The sequence below is a fragment of the Monodon monoceros genome, unplaced genomic scaffold, assembly GCF_005190385.1.
Source record: "Monodon monoceros isolate NGI ecotype Baffin Bay Population unplaced genomic scaffold, NGI_Narwhal_1 Super_Scaffold_19, whole genome shotgun sequence".
NCBI lineage: Eukaryota > Metazoa > Chordata > Mammalia > Artiodactyla > Monodontidae > Monodon > Monodon monoceros.
The window spans coordinates 68,878,262-68,895,091 of NW_021703775.1; the positions used below are offsets into that span (position 1 = coordinate 68,878,262).

Consider the following 16,830-nt stretch of genomic DNA (forward strand, 5'->3'; position numbering starts at 1 on the left):
TCCCTCCCTTGACTGTGGCACCCCCAGATGTCTGCTCCCTCCCTTGATAGTGGCACCCCCAGATGTCTGCTCCCACCCTCAGCCAGTCTTTAAAGACCTTTTTTTTTTTTTTTTTTTGGTTGTGTTGGGTCTTCATTGCTGCGCGTGGGCTTTCTCTAGTTGTGCTGAGCGGGGGCTACTCTTCCTTGTGGCGCGCAGGCTTCTCATTGTGGTGGCTTCTCTTGTTGCGGAGCACGGGCTCTAGGCATGCAGGCTTCAGTAGTTGTGACTCTTGGCCTCTAGAGCGCAGGCTCAGTAGTTGTGGTGCAGGGGCTTAGTTGCTTCATGGCATGTGGGATCTTCCTGGACCAGGGATCGAACCCGTGTCCCCTGCATTGGCAGGCGGATTCTTAACTACTGCATCACCAGGGAAGTCCCCTCAGCCAGTCTTGCTCCCCTTACCACTTGTGTGCTCTCATAGATCCTACTCCCAAAAAAGACACATTCCCTACTGCCGAATACAAGCTGTTTCCCAGACTATGCCACTGGGAGGTTCCGCCAGCATTTCCAAACCTCAGAATGTGATGCCTGCCCTTTGAAGTTCCTGCAGGGCACCATCATTGAGCCGACAGTCAGAACCCTCCCTGTCTGAGTGCCCAGTAAGATACTGGAGCTACCAGAAGCCTAGGGGATTCCTGGTTATCCTATGACAAGGGCGAGGGATCGGGCACCTCAGGAAGAGCATCACCAAGGGCCTTAGACTAATTCTGCCTGGGGTCATCCTCAAATCAGCAAGAGTTGGCTTTTGGCTTTTAAAGGATGAACTTGAATTTAGGGAAGCGGGAGGAAAGGCACTGCAGAAAGAGACATACAGCATGTGCAAAGGTTCGGAGGCACAAGACAGTGTGGCCTTTTCAGGAATGGAAGTTCATGGTGGTGGGTGATGGAGCACAGGGTGCCGGTGCTGGGCTCAGAGCAGCAGGAGTGTGTCTGGGAAGCTGGGCGGGGCCTGAGGGCCTGTGTGCCCTGCTGTGGTGCTTCACCTGGTCCTAGTTTGCACCTGGTCCACATGCCCCACCTGTAGGGCCTTCTTCCCTCAAAACATCCCCCTCAGCTTAGTTTCCTTTTCCCGTGACCACCCTTGTCGGTCCACAGTTACTGAGTGAGGTCTGCTCTTTACTGCGCTGTCCATCTGAGATTATCTGCCTCCCCAGGCTTTAAAAAAGAAATTAAGAAGACTTAGAATATCACAAATGAATGAAATTTTAAATAATTGGATGAGGAAAATGGGGCATTTCCTCCTTCGCTGAGGCTGAAGTGGGGATTCCTGCTGGAACTGGGATGCTGGTGTCTGTCCCATCTCCTATTCTCTGCATCTCTTTGCCAGTCCTTTTAAGGATTAATCTCTGCTTTAGTCATGACCAGGTCCTGCTACAAAACCAGCAATGGCTCTCCACTGTCTCCCCATCATGTCAGAAATCCTCTGGTTGTTTCTCAAGGCTTCAACCTTCACTGTGACCTCCACGATGGCTCCACCCCACTTCACTACCATTCTGTAAAAGGAAGGTCCCCTGTGAGGGACCAGTCTCCCCTTTATACGTCCTTCCTCCTTGCCGTTGTTCCTGCTGTGCTTTCCCCTATCCATTCTTCAGGGTTGAGTCCCAGAGTTGCTACCTCCTCCAGGAAGCTCTCTAGGATTTCTCCAGTCCACACTGACCTCTTCCCTCCTCTGCACCCCTGTAGTCCTTACTGTTAATATTGTTGGGTTTAGCAATCAATTGTACTTCATAGAGTATTTTTCACTAACTCTTTCTTACATGTTATGTCTTCACCAATCATGCCCAACCTGATTTTGGGCAGGGAGAACAGGCTCAATGAATACCTGTTGGTTGACTAAGCAGTTGGGAGGTGGGTGAATACAAGACCTCTTCTCAGGGAGCTCAGGCCCAAGCCATTGGTTTGCAGGGGTCCTGACAAGTGTACCCGGAGAACAGCGTGGGGCTGGGGGACTGTGGGCAGGCTCCCACGGGTAAGGCAGTGCCTGAGTCTTCGCCACCCTGTGCTCCTGCTGTTCCCACTGGGCCTCTGCTGTGCTTGAGTCGAGGAGAACCTTCCTTGGCCTGGCAGAGCTGGCCCAGGCCTGGGCAGCCGGGAGGGCAGAGGCGAGGCATCCCTCCACCCAAAAGGGGGGCAGTTCCAGGCTCCTCCTTCTGACTATTTTCAGAACAGAATGACCCTGAGGGAGCGCTTTAGGCTTAGGAAGGGCTTTTTACAGGTGTTACTTTATTAACCCTCATTACTGAGAGGCAGAGGCCTGGCCAAGCAGCTGGAACAGTCATTGAGCCAGAGAGCCTGCAGACTCCCAGTGTGTATCACTGCTTAGGGTTTTAGGACACAGTTATGGCCAGGTGATGTTATGACTCTCATTAATCTCTTCACCCCAACTGATTCTAAATTACTTAGAGCCAAGGTACCGTGTCCTGCTGATCTAGGATCTGGTTTCTTTCCTGGCTCCCAACCCGAAAGGAAGGACTTCTGCATCCTTAGACTCATTAGATGCTTAATACATATTAAATACTGATAACGAATAACCTGTGGTCCAAATATCACAGTATCTCCTCCCCTCCCCTCTCCCTTCTGCCCTCAGACCCCCCTCCCCTCCTCACAGGCTGCCCTCATGGCCTCCTCTTTCCTGGAGGTGAGTCCAGATGCTGACTCGGCTACTTACTGGATGTGGGACCTTCAGCATCACTTACTGAGCACAGCTGAGGTCCCTGTGCTGTTTCTAGACTTGGCTCTACTCTGCTCTCCTGGGCATGTCTCATCTTCATGGGAGTAGCACTCACCAGTTTGTTTTCTGCTTCTGCCCAACCTGAGCTTGTTCAAAGCAGGCCCTCTTGGCACCTCTGCCCCCAGGGCCGCCATTCAGGAGGTACTAGGTAAAGGTTTGCTGAATGAATTAATGAATAATTCGAATCTCAGAGTTGTGTGGGTTAATAAGGTATACTACATAACATTTATAGCACAGGGCTAGTGTATAATAGGACACGGATAATGTTTTTTTTTTTGTTGTTGTTGTTTTTGTTTTTTGGGGCTATGCAGCGCAGCTTGTGGGATCTTAGTTCCCTGGCCAGGGATTGAACCCGCACCCTTGGCAGTGAAAGCGCGGAGTCCCAACCACTGGACCGCCAGGGAATTCCCAGAAATGAATAATTTTTAAAAACTGATTTTACATAAGTATTACACAAATACATTCCTGTTAAAAAAATAAATAAACCCATCCCTTCCCAGTGATTTTAATTCCCCCATCAGAGAGGTACCTAATGCTATCAGTTTGGTGTATATATGACATGATTTTCTCTATCTATCTATGTGTGTGTGTAAATATATAATTTTGCTTCACAGTTGCTTTTTTTTTCTTTTCCTTTTTTTAATATATATAGAACCACACCGTAGTTTCGTTTTACAGCTTGGTTTTTCGCTTAGAATAAATCTGGGCAATCAAGCCACGTAATTACTGTCCTCTTCCACCATATGGATTACCACGATTTTATTTAACCCTTCTCTTACTGGCGGACACTTGTGTGGTTTACAGTATTTTACTGCATAAGCACTGCTGCAGTGAACATCCTGGGTCATGCCTCTTTGCGCATCTGTTTCTCTAAGATAGATACCTAGAAAGAGAAATGCTGGGTTGAAAGGAATGTATATCTTGCATTTGATACAGTCTCTGCCAAATCGCCCTCCAAAAAGGGCAGTGCCAATTTATGCTCCCGTAAACAAGGTATGAGAAGATCTCCACCTTTGCCAACATCAATATTTTGCTAATCTAACGGGTGGGAAAACGGCGTCTTGTTATGATTGTAATTGGCATTTCCCAGATAATAAGTGAGGTTGGACATCTTTTCATATGTTTATTGGCCATTTGCGCTGCTGCTTCTGTGAGCTGAGCAAATGTTGCTTCCTCTTGCTTTATAACCCTGCAGTCTCAACAGACTGTGCTTCCTGTCGGCCCTGGGAAGAACAGCCTGTGAACGTCCAGCCTGTGAATGTCATCTCCTGCTGTGCTATATTCCATTTAATAAGCAACCGCTAAGCACCTACTACGTCGGGGGGGGGGGCATTGTGCTGGGGGCTTTGGGAATAAGGAGATGAATTAAGTGTGATCTCCTGGGCTTTAGTACAGGAGATGTGAGAAATGGCAACACAAAGTAGACCATTAAGGACTAAAACCAAATTATTAGCAAAGTATGTGCGTAGCAGTTTTAGGGGATTCCGACTGGCAGACGGTCCTTGCTTATTCACTATATGTAAACTAATGAAAACCTGAACGCTTGCAGGATGGCCTCAAAAATAACACCGCCCTTGAAGGAGATGATGCCATTTGGAGCAGGCATGACAAGTGTACTTTACCAAAAGGCTGAACACATTTTAAAGGGACTCCTGTGACAGCTCGTAATCAGTAGTGAGTTCCAGGGCTGGCCTTTAGGACGGGCTATGAAACTGTCATCATAGAGGCGCCCCATTGTCTCTTAAATGGACCGGCTGTTTGCACACTGGCGTGTTCATTCCATCTGGGGGGCACAGAGAGAAGAGCTCTTAGAACAACCCTCACTTTTTAGTGGTGAGAAAACAGTAGTGGGGAGGGTGGTCGTAATTTGAGTCTGGTCCACCAGCGGCCATGGCCAAGCCTGAACTAGGCCAAAGGGGTAGCTTTGTGAGCACGTACTTCATGCCAGGGACTGTGCCGAAAGCATTAACTTTCGCCACAGTCCTAAGAGATGATAAAGTTAATTTGTATATCAGGATTCACAAAATGGAGGCCACCCCTGTGGCCCAGCCCAGTTCACAAATCTAAACCTAGGTCAGTGCATGGGAATTCCCTGGTGGTCCAGTGGTTAGGACTCTGTGCTTCCACTGCAGGGGGCACGGGTTCCATCTGGGGTTGGGGAACTAAGATCCCAGCATGCCTCGTGGCGCAGCCAAAAAAGTTTAAAGGATAAAATAAAATAAAATAAAATAAATAAACCTAGGTTAGTGCAGTTACAGGAAACTCTTGCCAAGGAATCCTAACATCCACCAATCACGATCCTCCAACTCAGTTCAGCGAGCTCACCTTCCCCTGGGAAACAGGACCGGCTGCCTCTTAGGGAAATTCCATCTCTCCTAGCCAATCACGCCCTGTTCCGAGGTGCCCCTTCTAACAGTAGGTGAACCTCGCTCTCGCCCAGCATCCCTGGTCAAGAGCGCTCGCAGCTCTGAGGTGCTGTACTCCCCCAGTCCAAGCACTGTTCTGCCCTGAATAAAGGACATCAAACTTGTTACTAAATTGTATTTTTTTTTCATTTGATAGGTATATTATCTGCAATTACTACAAGAACTAATTTTTATCCCCATTTTACGATTAGGAAGCTAAGATTACCCTAGGTGAGGAGGTTAAGAGCCACGTGGATGTCCTTGTGGAGAGGCCCATGGGCTAAACCAGACTCCAGTTTGCATGCTGCTTCTGTTTTGTACCCAGATGACTCCACTAGAACCGGGTCTTCCTGGTTTTCAATCTTGGCTTCCCCTGAAACAACAGAATGGGGTGGGAGAGAGCACAGTGGCCCAGCCCTCCTGCCCATGCTGCCTCACCCCACCTCCGCCCTCACCCCACCTTGGCTGCCGGGTCTTGCCAGGTTTGGGTCCTTTTCACCCTGGGGACCCCTCCCGCACTTCCTGCTCCCCTCATTTGGCCCTGAGCCCTTGCCCTTGAATTACTGTTTTTTCATGATCTTATGTTTGATGTTGTGAAACTGGCTTAAATGAATGGAATGAGATTCAGGAGGTCTGGTTTCTGGGCTCAGCCTCTACCCCTGATCAATTTGAGAAGGTCATTCTCTTCTCTGCGCTTTAGTTTCCTCGTTTGCGGTGTGACACAAATAGACTAGCCGACCCCCGAGATTCTGAAATTGCATAATTTAGGGGGAGGAGGACTGGAGTCATGACCTGTAGCTCCCTTTGTCTCTTATATGACCTTGTACGTACATCCTAAATTAAATATTTGAGTGAATTCTCAGACTTCACATATATGCCTCTTCAAGAGGCACATACATAAAGCATCTTGATAAAGATGCTTAGAAAAAACTTTCATAAAATTCACATTTTGTGCTAGAATATAGCTTTCTTTTTTTTTGCGGTACGCGGGCCTCTCACTGCTGTGGCCTCTCCCGTTGCGGAGCACAGGCTCCGAGCGCAAATGCTCAGCGGCCATGGCTCACGGGCCCAGCCGCTCCGCGGCATGTGGGATCTTCCCGGACCAGGGCACGAACCCGTGTCCCCTGCATTGGCAGGTAGACTCTCAACCACTGCGCCACCAGGGAAGCCCTAGAATATAGCTTTCTTTTCCTCTTCATGATGGTCCCCTTTTCTTCCTCTGTGTTTTCTGCCAGGGTCAGAAAGGTGGGACATGAAGCTCATCGTTGACTAGGCCTGGGCGGGGGAGGGGCTTGAATCCATCACTAAGAACGCTGATGCTGCAAATGCACCCCTGTCGGACAGGCACATCTTCCTGGGGCGTTTCCTTAGCTCAGGAACTCACATCCTTGTTCTGACTTTGGTCGCCATGTTCCTAGGCCTGCCCCTGACCGCTAGTTTTCATTAGTCACACAATCATCTGTTCATTATTTTATTTATTTTATTTTTGGCTGCATTGGGTCTTAGTTGTGGCACGCGGGATCTTCGCTGAGGCGTTCGGGATCTTTCATTGCGGCGTGCAGGCTTCTCTCTAGTTGTGGCGCTTGGGCTCCAGGGCGTGTGGGCTCTGTAGTTTGTGGCACACAGGCTCTCTAGTTGAGGTGCGCGGGCTCAGTAGTTGTGGTACGCGGGCTTAGTTCCCTGACCAGGGATCGAACCCGCGTCCCCTGCATTGTAAGGCAGATTCTTTACCACTGAACCACCAGGGAAGTCCCTGTTCATTATTTTAGAGAGTTACAAACCTTGACTGAGCAAATACTTTGTGCTCAGGCTTTCAGAAAACTCCATATGCATCTGGGTCTCTACTGTGTTCCCACATTTTCTAGACACTAAAGAAACACATTTAAAGGAATGTCAGAATCCCACCCTGGGAAAGGTAGGCAGGTAAGTACTGCAGTAGGTTGCAATAGAAATGTGAGGAAAGGGGCCATGGGAGCGGCTAACTTGCCCTGCCAAAGGAGCCTGGGAAAGCTTGCCAAAGAAGAGACATCCTGCAGGCCTGCCACTGGGACAGGAGTTTGCCTAACAGGGACAGTGGGGGGAGGGCATTGAGTGGGATCATGAGGTAGGTGGTCCAAGAAATCCTCTAGGAGTTTGGGATCTAGAGCACCTCAAGATTTCTTGCATATTTAGTTCAGCTTTTGGAAACATCCTCATAGCCCTTGCTACGAGGCAAACAGGAGAAGACATAACGGTGCCCTTCTCTCTGCTTTGTTTTAAAGATCAGACCATTCGTTAAGGAGGTCCAGGGAGGCTCAAGCATGGCGGGGGTCAGCTGGACTCTGTTAAGGAGCCAACACTCTAGATGAAGGAGTGAACGGACTTGTGTTAGTATTTCTTAGATACACACAGCACCATGCTGGCGCTGTAGGAGACCGCTGCACCCAGTCCCAGGGCACACATGGTCTAGAGGAGGAGGCAGGAGTGCTCACCGTGAGCTGCTGTGTCAGATGCAGTTCTGTGCTCCTGCCACCAAGAGTCTGGTGAGCACAGAGGAGGGCGAGAGAGCTTCTGCAGGAACTCCTGGAAAGTTTCATGGAGGAGGTGTCCTTTGAGAATTCCAGTAAGGATAAATAGAGAAGGTGTTTCAGGGAAAAGAACCACTGAGGGCAAAGAGAAGGAGGCATGAAGCTTCTGGGTTGTTTAGGGAACAGCAAGAGATCTGGTAACTAGGTGTGGGAGTTGGGGAGGAAGAAGAGAGAAAACTACAAAGGGAGATGGTCAGATCGTCACCAGTCTTCCTGTCATAGTGAGAAATGCAGGCTTCACTGTGTAGAGGGAGCTGGAATATGAGAGAACTGGATGTGTATTTTGGGAAGATAACCGTGGCCGCATTGTAAGGGGGCCCAGAGCAGGGAAGGTTAGAAGAAGGACCAATTAGGAGGGCATTACGTCTGGTGTTGATGGAGGGTCCAGGCAGCGGGAGGCAGACTTGGTAGATACAGCTTACCTCTGGTTGGCAGGAAGAGAGAAACCTGCCTGGGGTTTGGGGGCTGGGGGTGAGGGGGCATTATCTCAGCTAGGGAGGAAGAGCAGGTTTGGGGCAGGAAGGTGGTATGGACTTTCCATTTTCTTAAGGATGTATTTTGATGAGCGGAAGTTTTTCATTTTAATAAAGTCCAATTTAACCGAATTTTTCTTGTATTGGGGTGTGTGTGTGTGTGTGTGTGTGTGTGTGTGTGTGTGTGTGTGATCTCTGAGTTCTCTGCCTACCCCAGGGTCATGAAGATATTCTCTTAGGAGGAGTGGACTTTTTTTGTGTGTGTGTGGTACGCGGGCCTCTCACTGCTGCGGCCTCTCCCGTTGCGGAGCACAGGCTCCGGACACGCAGGCTCAGCGGCCATGGCTCACGGGCCCAGCAGCTCCGCGGCATGTGGGATCTTCCGGGACCGGGGCACGAACCCGCGTCTCCTGCATTGGCAGGCGGCCTCTCAACCACTGCCCCACCAGGGAAGCCCGGGAGTGGACTTTTAAGTTAGGTTTTGGACAAGCTGCTTTTGAGAAGCCAGCATGGTGGCTGTTGGTGGGGAGAGGGTTAGCAGGCACTCAAGAGTCATCCACCTGGAAGGCAAGTGCAGGCTGGTGAGCAGGGAGGGAAGAGCCCAATGCATGGAGAGCAGCCCTGCCTTGAGAGGACCCGGGTAGGGAGCCATACTGTGTTTGTGTGTGTGTGTGAATGTTACCATCTTTCTGACTTGCCATTCTTTAATAACAACTCTTCACAGATGCCATATGACTCTAGTCAATGATTAGTGGGCAGTATATTTTAACTTTTCACTTCTAACTCAGATGGATTAAACAAAAATAGGGATAAAACAGTGCAGTCTCCTATATATTTGAATCTAGATACTGTTTAAAAGGCAACTATATGGGGCAAACAAAAAACCAGAAATTGAGTTGGACTTGCTTTATATATACCAAGGATGCTATTAGAATTCAGTATTTCTTAAAGGGCAGGTTTGTGTATTACCTGGGCAGTGCGTTAAGAAGGCACATTCCAAGGCCCCATTCTGAAACTAGGAGGCAGAAACTCTGGTGGTGTTCCTGAGAAATCTGATTTTCTAGTCAGGTCTCCATGGTTCTGGGGCTTGTGAAAGTTTGAGAACCACAAAGCTTCGGATGATTCGAAGTGAACCAAATCTGACAGCAGAGATTCCTCCAAAAATGCATTTATTGTATCACCTACCACTGTGTCACCCACATCGGGGGTCTCCCCGCACATTCGGATCACCTGGGAGTTTGGTTTAACCACCGCTGCCTGGGCCCCTCGCTCTGGGTCCAGTACATCTGGAATTTGATGATGGGCCCTGGCCCAGAGCGTTCCTGAAACTCTCCAGGTGATTCTAATGTACAGCGGGGTTGAGACTCTCAGACCTTGAACACACCGAGCCAAGGAAGAAGTACGGGCCCTAAGGCCGGCACAGCTAGAGAACTGTTTCCAAACGTAGGTGGGGGAGAAGACCGGAAAGGACTTGGTTCGGGGATTCAAACTTTTCCTTTGGGATGGAGATGGTAGGCGTTCCTGCTGTCCTCAGCAACGGTTTACCGCAGTTGCTTGTCTGCTGGGCTCCTCCTGGGTCTTCTCTTTGGACCCTGAAACTTGATAGGGTCTGCATGCCTGAATCTGAATGGTGGTCCCTGAGGTCCCTCCCTTTGACCCCTGGAGGCTGGAGATGGGGTTGGGGGAGGGGAGGAGAAAGCAGCCCAGGCTGTTCAGGTTTACCTGGTTCCTGTTGACACCCCCCCCCACCCCAGGTATAAAATTAACATTTCTCTCCAGAGTCTAGTTTTTAAAGCAAAGTGACAGTATGAGCTTGTGCTCAAGCAAACCTGTCGTAAGATTCTTTCGACCTTTTAAATGATATGCCCTCCTGACTTCCTTTGATCTTATCTGTAATATTCAGCAGACATTTGTGGTCCCATTAGAGCGATCACGAAACTAAGATACGGAGAAGCTAGGTGCGTACTGACCGTCCTGGCGTCGGCTGGGATTTCCTGCTCACATGCTGCTCCGTCTGTTCTTTCTCCTGGCGAGGGGCAGGTGAGGTCTGGGGACCTGCAGCAACGCCACCGCCACCCCTGCTCCCCGCCCAGAGCCTGCACTCGACTCGCTCCGGGTTAGGGGATGGAAGTGCTGGGGGCAGGAGACTTGGGTTTGTGGAGAAGCCTCCCCCTCTGCAGCAGACCCGGAGCTGTAGGGAAAGAGGACGCGGATTGGCGCGGGGAGGGAAGAGGCAGCAGCTGAGGCTCCAGGAGCCTGATGGCAGTTCTGTAGAGTTGGGGCTTCCAAGCCCTCCCATTAGGGAAGTGTGGTAATGACCTGGGAAGGAATGGGGGAGCCAGGGAGGAATGAGGGCTGCCTGGGACAGAGGCGGGGAGTTGGAGAAGTGAGGGGTCAGCGAAGAGGTGGCTCCCAGACCCTGCATTTTACGCTCTGGATCAGAATTTATGTGACTGAGCGGATGGTACACCAGGCCCCAGGCAGCTCTCCTCCCCAGCGGGTGTCCATACAGCTGTGCTCGTGCTTCTCCCTGGGAAGCTAATGCGGTTTGCAGATGCCCCCAGTGATCTGGCCGTGCTGTCTGGGAAACCTGGGAGGCTGGGCCCAGTCCTGGTTCACCCTCTCTCATCCTCCCTTGAGGCTTCCTGCCTTTCCCGATCCGGGCCACCTCGGATTTCCTTCAGCACATGGAGAAAGCATCTCCACCACATAATTTACCATCTAATTGCATGCTGTCTTGAATGAGGGCTGTGGTTTCATGTGCGGTGGGTCTTGGGCACGCAATTAGGCTGTGAGTAACAGGCGGGTGGAGGCCATCTCCTGCACTGTCTCCTCCATGTCCTTCCTGGCCTGGCTACTGCATGTGCTCGGGACTCCTAGGGCTCCTGGACCCTAGTGTTTAGGTGTGTTTCGGGCAGGCTCAGAGGTTGGCTCCAGGGTAGAGCACAGCCTCCTTACAGTTCTGAAACTAGACTAGACTGGCGGGGGAGGGGGGTGCCCCTGCCCCATGGCGTTTGCCTAAAGCTGTGCCTCTCCTGGGCCCAGGTTTGGGGAGGGCACCAAGCCCAGCCGGGCTGGCACCCTGCAGTTGCCATGGTGACCCTTTAGCTTTCCTCCCGAAGGAAGATGGATTTCTCTTTCAGCCCAGATCACCTGCCTGGGCAGCCACCATTCTGTACACTCTGGGAACCAGACGGCCTCGCCCCACTACCTTCCACTTTCTGCCGCAGGGGACGGTTTGTTGAGAGGCTCAGTTTTAAATCCCAGTCCAATATCAGAGACAGCGTGTTCTCGTTTCAAGGGGGAGCAAGAGAGACAGGCCCCAGGAGGTGGGCAGCTCCCCTCAGGTGTGTGTTTACCTCCTCCTCAGTTTTTGGCTCTGACCCTTTGGGTGGGGGGCTGAGTCCCCTGTAGGCCTGTTTCCTCATTTGTCACAGCCAGGGCCATTGGTGGTCTCCACACCTGGCTGGTATCAGAGTTACCTAGGGAGGTTTTAATAGATTCCTGGGCCCTACCCCAAGCCAGCTGATCTCCATAGGTGGGGCCCAAGAATCTGTATTTTTTAAAATCTCCTCGGGTGATCCTGATACAAATGAACCCAAATGAGTATGGGATTCTCCTGGCGAGGTGGTCTGTGAGGGCCTCACAGGAAGGAAAGGAAGCTCTGCCCGGTGCTGAGCATTGACAGGCCTTACTGGGGTCCCCGGAGCTTCCGAAGAGCCCGTTGTAGGTCAGTCTTGTCAGGAAGCCGGTGTTTCCTGGTCATGCTGGCTAAGCCAAGACCAGGCCCCCACCTTTTCCCCACAGGAGAAGCCAGGAGAGAGAGGATGATGGGCTGGGGGGGGGGGCGCGCGGGGGGCGGGTTGCCATAACAACCAGCTCCAGGCAGAGGCCTCCCTTCCAGGGGCTGGTACTTCACCCCAGCAATGGTGGTTTCCATGGAGATGGGTTACTGAGGGACAGGGGGAACATTTGCCCCACTTAGTGCATTAGTCAGGAGGTACCAGAAGGCAGAACATCTCTAGGTGGGATCCTTGGACCCCTGTCAACTTTGAGTTCCCCCCCACCGTGGCCTCTGCTCTCTGGGTGCAGGTCTGACGCTTTCTCCCTGCTTGGTTGCTCTCTCTGCGACCGGTCTCCCTAGCAACAAGTCCTGCTAACTCCTTGTTGTTGGCTCTGTGGCTATTTTTAGCTTCATTGCCAGCAGCCCAGTCCTGGTCATTTGCTTGCAACCTCCATATGGATTGCAGGGGAATAGGAAAACAAAGATTCCTGGCCTCTTTCGGGAGCCCTGGACCTGGACCTCTTAGCACCGATCGGAACTTTGCTGTGGAAAGTACCCGTCCGCATCTGGGAACTTGGTCAGTGGACTCCATATGAGGCTCCTGAGACAATGTTGGATTCAGTTCAGCAAACACTGCTTTCACCCTCTACAGTGTGCAAGAGGCTCTGGTCCACACTGCTTGCATGTGAACCTGAGTAAGACCCCGGCCCTGCCCTCTAGGATTTTTAATTTTGTGGAGGAGAAAGATGAGTACACAGTCAGCTTAGTGCAGGCAAAGACTGGCAAGTGCTAGGAGAGGATTACAAAGTGCTCTGGGAGTATGGAGGAGAAGGAGGGACAGGGTGACTTTTCAGTGGGGGAAGATCAGGGGGAGGGGCTAGAGCAGCACTGTCCAGAGAACATTCTGCAATGAGGGAAATGCTCTAAAATCTGTGTCCCCGGTACAGCACCCCGAAAACCCACATGGGCTCTTGGACACTTGGGACGTGGCTAGTGCACCTGAGGAACTGAATTTTTATTTAATTTTAATGAATTTAAATGGCACATGCAGCCAGTGGCTCTCTTATTGGCCAGTTCAGGTCTAGAGAAACTTTCCTGGTGGAGGTAACTGGTGAATTGGGCCTAGAAGGATAGGTGGGATTTTGGCCAGTGGAAGGGGAAGGGGAAGAGCAAGGAACAGCACGAGCAAAGGCACAGAGGCAGGGAAAGGGCATATTTGGGAAACAGCAAGTGGGTGGGCAGAGTGTGGGCTGTGTGATGTAAGTGCTGCAGGTTGTGGGGGCCTTGAATACCATGCAAGGAGCGTAGATTGTACTCAACAGGTAGTCACAGGTCTACTGTGTAGTACTGAGGCTTTGGGGCTGCAGATGGAAGGGCAGGCCAGGATCAGAAGAGACATCCATCTTGATCTTGTAGCCTTTGCCTGGATAAGGTCTCGCTGGTCTTGGGGTCAGTGGGAATGTTTATGTGGCAGAAAATATGCAGTGTCCTCCCAATATGTGGCTTTGCAGATGGCTTCTTAGGGATCCCGGCTTCTCTGATTCTGAGTACAGGGACTCAGGGGTAATGTCCTGTTTGCGGGAAGCAACATAACCTCCCCACCTCCCACCAGCACTGGATTTTATGACAGAGCACGCCACAGAACGCTGAACTTTGAGTTAAAACCAGTCAGGCAGGCGTGGCATTCCCACCTGCACCTGTGGGAGTTGCTGCTCTTGGGTGGAGGATCACGACTTAGCATCTCACGTCAGCTCTGTGAGCTGGAAAGTCGGATTCACAGCACATCTTACAATCGTGCTCTTCAGAGACAGGAGTGTGACGTACACCAGGATGTTCAGTTTACAGATTTATAACAGGACTTGTCCTTTCAACGCAGATCCTAGTGATACAGGACCTAGTGGTCCTGATGTTTTCCGGCAACTTACTGGTATCAGAGTCACTGGAAAATGTAATTAAAGTTAGAAGTTTGCTTGATGAACACGGGATAAGTGCTGAGAGTCAGGTGTCCTTAAGAGGCGTTTTCATCAGGCCTCCTGGATCACTGCTATCGGCCTGCCAGACAGGAAACGTGCCCTCTCTTTCAGGTCGCCCTCCCTTTTGGACCATGCTGGACACTTCCTCTCCAGCGCTTCTTTTAGGCTCTTGACATGCGCCAGATCGTCTTTTCGTCCAGGGGTTCCTCCTCTCAACATACTTCTAGAACATTTCCAAGAACCTGGCTCACTTTACATGACCCTGCTATTTTAGGTTGACTATCTTTATCTTAATCAAAAGACCTATCCCAGTAACCACCTGGGAGGGTTACTTTGGAAGGTCGAGGACATATATGACCTGAGGATCCTAGAAGGCTGCCCTAGTTTTTTCCTGACCTTTTGCTAAAGTCACCTCTTATCCTAGATCTCGGGGTCTTTTCTGCGTTGAGGTCTCTCTCTGCCCACCAAGTACAAAGAGGACACGAATCTCAGTCTGAGTGACTTACAGTATAGAAAAGGGTAACCTTACCTGTCTGTGTAGCTACAGGAGAGGGGCGGTGCTCTAAGTAGCAAGGGGACACCTTAGAATTGGGCTTTTTTTGCTTCATTTGGGAGCTGTGTGGAAGAGGTAAGATTTGAGCTTAATTTCACTAAAGCAAATTTTTTTTATTGAGGTGTAGTTGATTTACAATATAAGTTTCAGGTGTACAACACAGTGATTCACAATTTTTAAAGATTATACTCCATTTATAGTTGTTATAAAATATTGACTATATTCCCTGTGCTGTATACTATATCCCTGTAGTTTATGTTATACATAGTAGTTTGTACCACTTAATCCCCTACTCTTATGTTGCCCCTCCCCCCAATTTGAACTTAATTTTAAAGAATGAGAATAAGGAAGTTTGGCAGCTGGAGGGAAAGGCTACTTTATTAAGTGGGCCAAGAAAAAGTGAAACTGATGGCCCTGGTCCATCCTGACACTTTGAGTCCTGACTGCATGCATAGGCATCATTACTTACTGAAGAAGTCCCAAGACCATGGAGTGTACAGTCTAAGGTGTTTAGCCACATAATAATGGAAAAGGAGATGTCATAGGTGAGATAGTGTTTTTAAAAAGAGCCGGCCAAGCCAGATCAGAAACTTCATTTTGAGAGGAGGCCTGGGGTGAGGTCTAAAGTGGCCTGGGAGGATGCCGGGGAGGCATCAGTGAGAGAAGCCAAGCAAGTCTTATTATATTCCTTAAAGGGTGGGAGCAGGCAGGAGGTAGAAACTCACGGCTTCTCATCTCTGCTTGGGGATCTTCTGAAAAATTATACCAAGCAGGTACCTTGAGGGGGTTGAAAGATGGCTTGGAGCAAAATAGGGCCTGTGTTTTATGGAACGGCTCCTCTTTGCTGTATGGGTTCTGGATCTCAGTCAGGGTGGGGAGAGGAAGTTTGTACTCCCTGAGTATTATTTGGAGAAGGCTCGCTCTGATTTGGAGTCCTCTTCCTTTTTCAGGGCCTGCTTGTTCTGACGGCCCCCAGAAGGGTGCTGAGCCCCAGGAGGGATGGTAGGTAGGCTCTCCTTCACAGCCCATCTTTTGACCTCCTTATACCAGCACCTGTTCCAGCTGGTTTGTTCCCGCAGCTTGTGGTTGGAAGCCAGGCACCTGGGGGCATTATCTCCTTAAGTGATGCTGGTATTCCAGGGCCTGGGAGGGCAGATGTCATCACTCCTGTTTTGCAAGTGAAAAAAGACTTCTTGGAGTTAAGTGGCTTGTCCAAGGTCACAGTGATAGAACCAGAACCCCAGTCCAGATCCTCTGAGAGTGTGGCTGGCCAAACAGCCCTGCCCTGCTGGGAGTATTTACCCTCAGCTCCCCTGCTCTTCCTTTTTTTTTTTTTTTTGGGGGGGGTGGGTACGCGGGCCTCTCACTGTTGCGGCCTCTCCCGTTGCGGAGCACAGGCTCCGGACGCGCAGGCTCAGCGGCCATGGCTCACGGGCCCAGCCGCTCCGCGGCATGTGGGGTCTTCCTGGACCGGGGCACGAACCCGCGTCCCCTGCATCGGCAGGCGGACTCTCAACCACTGCGCCACCAGGGAAGCCCCTCTTCCTTTTAATTCATCTTGCAAACAAACCAGGCTAATCTTTCTTTCTTTAAAAGGAATATTTATTTATTTTGGCTGTGCTAGATCTTAGTTGTGGCACGCATGTGGGATCTAATTCCCCAACCAAGGATGGAACCCGGCCCCCTGCACAGGCAGCGTGGAGTCTTACCCACTGGACCACCAGGGAGGTCCCCAGGCTAATCTTTCCAAAATACCCATTCACCCTGTCATGTAAGAAAACCTGCGGTTATTCTTCACTGCGATAGGATATATGCATCAACATCTCTCTCCGCACCCCTTAGCTTTAGTTGTATTGTGGGGCGGGAGGTGAAGGTGGGCAAGTGTTTTCCTCCCTATCCAGCCTAACATCTCTTATTTCCTCCCTATCCAGCCTCATTCCAAATCTGATTCATCCTCCAGGTTCAGCCTCTGCTCTACACTGACCTCCTTAACCTCATTTATCATTGATACTACTTATTTTTGTTTGGCTTCCAAGCCATCCTGGCCCATCAGGGTGGTTGGTATTTGTGGTGTAGTTCTCTTTATAGATGCTTTTCAACGATCTTTTCCAATCTCTCCAAGTCTAGTTGAATTTGTCAGCTCCTTGAGGGCAGGGCCAACAGTGTCTGCTTCTTTGATGTCGGGAGGGAGAGGGAGGGAGGGAGAGAGAGGGGGAGAGGGAGAGGGGGAGGGAGAGGGAGAGGGAGAGGGAGAGGGGGAGAGAGAGAGAGAGAGAGAGAGAGAGAGAGAGAGAGAGAGAGAGAG

The 16,830-nt window shown here is 50.6% G+C and overlaps 1 protein-coding gene and 1 long non-coding RNA gene across 15 annotated transcripts in view; one reads left to right on the forward strand and one right to left on the reverse strand.

Moving 5' to 3' along the window:
* The window catches only part of DNMT3A (DNA methyltransferase 3 alpha), a 100,072-nt gene that overhangs the window by 65,647 nt on the left and 17,595 nt on the right, over nucleotides 1-16,830 (forward strand). The window lies entirely within an intron of this gene.
* LOC114900789 overlaps nucleotides 13,192-16,830 on the reverse strand; it is a 4,506-nt gene continuing 867 nt past the window's right edge. Inside the window, exon 3 of the long non-coding RNA XR_003794938.1 lies at nucleotides 13,192-15,692. This is a non-coding gene — a long non-coding RNA (uncharacterized LOC114900789). The remainder of the gene's footprint in view (nucleotides 15,693-16,830) is intronic.